This window comes from Gasterosteus aculeatus, chromosome 3 (assembly GCF_964276395.1).
Source record: "Gasterosteus aculeatus chromosome 3, fGasAcu3.hap1.1, whole genome shotgun sequence".
Classification (NCBI taxonomy): domain Eukaryota; kingdom Metazoa; phylum Chordata; class Actinopteri; order Perciformes; family Gasterosteidae; genus Gasterosteus; species Gasterosteus aculeatus.
The window spans coordinates 17,658,997-17,665,936 of NC_135690.1; positions in this window are offsets into that span (position 1 = coordinate 17,658,997).

The following is a 6,940-nucleotide window of genomic DNA, read 5'->3' on the forward strand; positions in this document are numbered from 1 at the left end:
ACAGCAGCCAGGGGGCCGTGAGGTGAAATCAACATGTCTCTGGATGAGGGTAAGAAATGATTGAAGGGCGGGAGACAGAATTAGTAACAACGCTGTAAATTAGTCATTTTGAAGTTTAACATTTTTTTAAAATATCAAACAGCATGATGCCGTTTTTTATGACGGGTCTTATTTTTATTTTTTTTATACAAAATGTGTCACCGTTGTAACTAACAAATGATGAGCTTAATATTCATCTCATTTTAGTTCAGCTACTATTAATACCACGGCTGTATTTCAGCACAGGCTGAACTCTGAGCCGTCATGAAGTGCTTTAACTCTTCTACCTGCGAGGGAACCAAAGGTCATTCTGTCTATTTCTGGAAGGTTTTATTTATAATATAAATGTTAACGAGGACACAAAGGTAGCGGCGCTAAGAAATGTGGGATAATTAACCTCCTTCTCACTTTTGCCCGCAGAGGTTAACTTTTGATTTGTGGCTGAAAGGAGGAAAGAGCTGGAAGACGCTCACTGGTTATTGAAGAAGACACAATCACATTTCCACTACAATTATTATCTTGGTCTTTTTTTTTAATGACATTGAGAAAAAAGAAGAAGCGACACCTCCTTGTCGGTTTGCGTCAGGCGCGATCCGTGTAACTTTGAACACAAGCATAGAAGCGCCGGAGTGACGGGAGGAACTCTGACCGACGTCCGTACGGAGAGCGAATCCTAAACTTCGGGCCTGGCGGCCTCCGTTCCCCCGCGATCAACCCCAAGTGGTCGAGCTCCTCCGACGCACGGGAGCAGAACCTCAGGGGGGGTTAAACGTCAGAACCCGTCGCTGCGTTATTCGGATTAGTGGTCGCATTAATTAAACACACACAGATGAATGTTTAACGCGGCTCCCGCTGCTTATTGAATAATATCACTCCTGGTATGAGTGTTAAATTGAATCAGCATGACGGTACGTTCGTGGCTACGCAGAGGAATGCTTCCCCTCCTGAGAGGGAAAAAGTGCTTTTTCTCTCTCTACTTGCTTTCTCTGAATTGTTGCCAGTGAATGGGATTTCCATGGAGTCCCGAGGCTTCTGGTATTAGACGAGGAGGAAGGAAAATGAAAGAAATGCATACATGTCAGAGCCTTTAGTTCACGCAACAAAAGAGTGGAGGTGTTTTCACGCGAATCGCCTCACAAAAGAAGCACACGCCGCATCGCGGCGTACTGATCCTGCAACGTGTAAACAACATTATTCCCTTCGGTGAACACGGCTTGAATATTATTACAAGACTTATTCGTTTTCATTGCTGCACTTTGGAAATAAATCCAAAATATATCCATAATAACAAGAGATGTATTGAGCATATTTTGGCTCGTATTTGGAAGTCTTATAAAATAGAAACCAATTTATGTTATTATTAATTCCTCCGTGACCGTGTGCTATAACACCAAGTGCACACCCCACGTACGTAATCAATCAATAATCAATATAATATCATTTAATTGAAAAGATTTCTACCCATTTTGTGAATAAAAAATGTTATTGGTAAATTGTCAATTAAAGCAGCAGCACGAAAAAACGCATTCTCGTTTAATGTGCTTTCGATCTACATCTTCTATTAAAACGAACTACTCCCCACACACACACACACACACACACACACACACACACTGGATAGCCATGGAACAATCCATCCCCTGCATGACTTCTTTTGGCTTTACATCTGATTTCACAGAATATCGGGAAACGATTGGCAGAGCTTCGCGTCCCGGCAACAGGACGTCGCACATGTTGGGATGCGGCCTGGCAGGAGATTCTCCATTTCTGCTGCTATTCTAGATGAATTGGACGCGCTGCAGGCCTACTGCACCCCCCCCTCATAGAAACGACCCGCACAGCCTCATTTCACTGTAATCCCTCCTGTCTGCACTGGGAGCTGCGAGGTTTTGGCTCTGTAAACTTTTCTCATTTCCAACTTTTTCTGCAGGAATATCAGCTGTCAGAATTCTTCGAGGCGTAGTTGGAAAGGTGGCGCGGGAGGAGCAGGTACGGCACCCAGCAGACTGCCATGTTTTTTCGCAGGAAGGAGGAAAATCGCTGAGTCTCACAACTGTTTCAATCCCTATAAAGTCCAAACATCTGATGCGATTTAGGACGCTGACAGAGAATCGCCAAGGGAGCGCCGACAAAGTGTTGGGACCCTTTTATGTCGGAGGCGTCCTGCACCGAAGGCCCCTGCGGACGTACGCGATCACCTTTCCCCCCACTCTGTTTGTTTATGTCTTATTAATGTTTGCAGATGGCACAACGGCCAAATGACTCTGCAGCCGGTGATTTACCGCGTGTAAATATGGCAGGAGGGCGACTCTCTGCCAACGCCCTCATCCATCAAACCCTTTGCGACCGGGATGCGATAATGGGGAAAATGTGGCAATAATTTAGGGCTTTTTTTTGGCATTTTTCCTCTTTATTTGGTTACTCCGTCCGGTCTTTTTGAGCAAATAAACGTGTTCCATCCAGTCCACTTATTAAAGCAAAATTCCGCCCTGGTAAAGCCTGAGTGTAACAAGCATAACATTTTCTTGTTGCTTTTAAAGTTCTCCAAACAACGAGACTGCGTACGAAGCGTTTGCGTGTGGTGAGCAACACAGAGCGGTGATTTACAGCCACGCGGATTCCTCCTCGCTCACAACATTTCTCAGATCATTCCTCGCACCCGGGGGCTGTTCATTAAGGTCCTTAAATTCCCTTTTAAATATGTTCAAGCTGCTTCGGCAGCCCATCTGCTGCCAAGGTGTTAAGCCACATTTAATTGCAGCTCACGATAAATAACAACAAATTAGGTAGTGCGATTTGAGATCCAGCACGTGGAATCGACCCCTAAAAACAAGGGGCCGCTAATGACCTTCAGCTGGTTGCGGAGGCGTCACGTCGCCCAAAGACACAACCTGCAGGAACCAATGGGAGCGCTGGCGTGGCGGCCTGTGCGTCCGCCTCCCGGGAGCCACAGGTATCCTGCAACGAGGCCCACTGGTCTCAGTGGGTGGCTGCACACAAATTACAAACCCTAATCCGCTTATTTCCCTTCTCCTCTCGCCGAAAGTGTGTCTCTCCCCTCGACCTCATCAGAGGAGGTCGTGTTTCCGTCTGGCAGCCGCTTGCAAGCTCCCACTTCATTTCGCGGGGGGGAGCTTCCACGAACCTCAAGGTCCGGAGCAACACGAGTAACACAACCACCGCCGAGAAATACGCAGAGACTTTTTCTTTTTTTCCCCCTCGTCCGCTCTGCAGTGCTGAACCGCTGAAAAAGATCCGGCTGGCGGAGAACGCTTTGAAGGTTTTTAGTCGTGCCGAAACGTGGCTGTTTTTCCTCCCGCGCGCCTCGTCAAGGTTTCTCCCTCGTGCGTCTGGAATCCGGGATGCTGGCAGACGATCTGCTACAAAGAGAATCGCAGATCAACCTCAGCCCCGACAGTAGATGAATGCAGCCGAGCACAAAGAGCCTAAACCGCGTCGCCGGCACCTCAAACCGCCAGTCGGAAGCACGTTTCAAACCTTCGTTTCAATGTGCCGAGGAGAAATTATCCTCGCCTGGAACAACGCTTGCACACATTTTCTTCCCATGATGGCGAGAAAAAAGGGGGTGATACTCTGCAGCTTTGAAACCGGGCCACGTGCTTCATACGAGCCGGACCGGTTAGGAGAAAATATCCGTCTTGTCGGCGCGGCGAATCGGAGGCACATGGCCGCGGCGTGCAGAACAAAGCCGGCTTCACGCCGGCAAGAGACGCCGAGGCCTGAGCAGGCGACCCCGTTGGACATCCCCCCCAACCCCCAAACATCCACAATGGCGTCTCTAATGTCACTGGATCATCTTTGAAAGAAGAATTAAAATCAGAAAGATTATTGGCTTTTCACCAAATATGAAGACGTTTTGATGCTAATCAACAGCACCGCTGTCAGAGGAGCGTGACCGCGTGCGTTCGGGCCGTCCGCCCGGTCGGTGCACATGCAGCTCTCAACGCGTCCCGCCAGCTGCATCGACACCAACAGGCGCCGCTGGGTTCGATGCCCACGCGATCAATGATGAGGGGAATGTTTGGAAATTCTCACGCTTTTATATATATTTATCAGCTGGGTTTGGATGATTTGTCTGCAGAGCGAAAAAAAACGACGGGATTAAGAAGTTAACAAACGCGCAGCACAAACAAAGGTTACAGTTCATGTTAAAAGGTGCAGCGGTGAGAAGGAACTACGTACGTTTACACAAGTACAACTTCTGAGGTACTTATATTTAATGCAGCTACTCCACTCGATGTGTTTTCCTGCACTATATTTAATTTTAGGTGCTATCGATTCAGATTACTTATACAAAATATTATTAATTAAGCTATGCAGCAATATGTAAATCTCCCCCGCAACAATGAAGCGGTGCTTCCACTTCAAATAAAACCGATATATAAAGTACATTTATTTAACACGCTTGATCCAGAAAGATCATTCTGCATTATGAATTCCTTCTCTGCTTCAAGCTAGTTAATAATTCTGTACTTCTATTGAATTATGATGTTTTTACTTTCTGAGTACTTCACTGCAGCCCTCACATTCAATGTGAATATGAAACTCGCTTAGACAACTCAAAAGGCTTCACACACACACACACACACACACACACACGGACGCAATCCAGTTCATGCAACTGCCAATACAACTTACAAATTACAGTGTGTGTGACAGACTGACTTTGAGGAAAGAAATAACTGTATTTGCCCCGGAGATGTTTTTTCTTTTCTTCCCTCTCGTGTAACGGAAAGATAAAAGCCGTCAGCGGTAGATTTAAATGAGCAAGAAGACGTGAGGAGCGAAACAACCCTCCCAAAAATACAGAGGACATGTTTCCCATCTGGAAGAAAAGAGGAACCAGCGCCGCCTGAGAGGAATCTAGGCCGCGTCGTGCAGCTCAGCGGCTTTCCTGGACAAACAGGACGGACCTCAGCGACCTCGTGTTCCAGCGTGCTGGAGAAGTGAAGCTAAACAAGCGTTGACCTCGTCTCCAATGAGGTCCAACCTGTAGACGGCAGTGAAATAAATCCCCTGCCTGTCCAGTTTTAATCGCCCAGCTTTAATGAAATCTGGCAAGCTCCCATGAATTTCCCGGCCTGCGCGTCTCCTCCACCTCCTCCACCTCCTTCGTTCCCCTCCTGTTGTGTTTTTTTTTTTTTGCCCTCTCGGAGCGGCGAACTCGCTTCGAAACCGCTTAAGACAAAACGCGATTACGTGGATTTGATTTGTCTCTTTTCCTCATCTCCTCCTCTGCAAATAAACCGAAATAAAAGAAGCCCCCCCCCCCCCCCCCCGCGTGCACCGGAGACGCTACCAGGGAAATGAGGGGCCTGTTTCACACACATGGATTAAGCTAATCCCGGTGTAATACACTAAAAAAAGGAGAAGTGAAACCAATCCCTTAAATCTCATTGAGTTTAACCCGTCTGATATTTCGGTCTTGTCCCCAGCTGCGTCGGACGACGCGGGAACGCCATCAGCACGAGTGCTTTGTTAGCGGCCGCGGCGGCGCGCGTAAAGCCGTTAATTTACTGCGAGAAGGGTTTGAACTTTCAACGAAATTCAGTCAAATAGCTCCCTCCCTGTCTCCCTCCCTCCCCCCTTTCGTGTGCCTAATATATTAATCTATTCTCTTGTATCTATTTTACATGCTATCAGACCTTAGCTGGAGCGCCGCGGTGGCGGCCTACGCGGCTAAGTGCCGCCACAGCGGGATTTCTGGCCCGAAAAAGACGGGCGAATTAATCGCTAAATGGCGACGTCCCCGTCCAGGCCGTTTAACTGACACAGACAGAGAAGCGGCGGAAGCTGCAGGCGCTATATTTGCAGAGGCCGCCCCTCAATGGCTGTTAGGGTTGTGTTAATTATTAATGGTCACATGATCTCAGGAAACACGGTGTGTGCGTACGTGGCTGATGTCCAGTCCGGCACGGTGTAAAATATTTACGCCCTACAAGCCCTTCGCCATCTCGAGAGCCCTGCACAGGATGCGCCAGCCATGCGTCGATATAGCGCGCCGCAGGAATCGTCGATGGCGACGTGGAAGATACTCTCGTTGCAGCCATTAGACCGAGCCGAGCCAGTGACTCTGAGCTCATCTGCGCCCCCCCCCCCGCCCCTCGAGCCCGCCTCGTTTGACGAGAGAACATTGCCCCCTGCTGATTCCCTTTTGTACTCTATCAGAGGCCCCCCAGCAGCCGCGATGACTGACAGGAGACATGTGGCACGGGAAGGGAGGGGCCCGGAATGCCACAGAGCGATCACTCTTCAGCTCTGACAGCGGCTTTTTGTCTCTTTTCTTGCGGGGGTTTCGCTCTGCTCTCATGTCACAGCTCTGCGTCAGCCGCCATGCGACGCGGCAGAGCGGCCTGGAGGAAAGATGAGAGGCAATAACAAAATACATTTTAAAAAGCAGCGATTCATTGAGTGAATGCTCGTTCTCGAGGGATGCGAAATGCTTCTCTCCGCCGGTAACATGTGGACATTTGTCCTCGGACCGCCGTGGACCAGGGAGACACATTTCACTCGTCCTCTCGCGCTGTGTCTTCAGCGACCGCAGAATCCATCAGCTGTTTTGAAGGTTGTGGGGAACGGAAATGTCAGACGTGGTCTCGTTCAAGCTCCTGGGAGCGATTTTTACATGAACATCCGCAGAAGCGCTTTTCAGCTTCGTTTCCCAAAAGGCCTGGATGTTTGTCACGGCTCCGCGGGGGCGAGCCGATGGCCTCGCCCTGTAATAACAGACCAAGAACGACCTCAGATGAGCTGCATGGATACAGATCACAGCGAAGGAAGAACACCTGCGCTGTTTGTGGTTCATGTTTTTGTGGATTCGAAGCCTTTTGTGACGTCACGACTGCAGTTTAAAACATCCCAAGAAGAAGTGATCAAACAC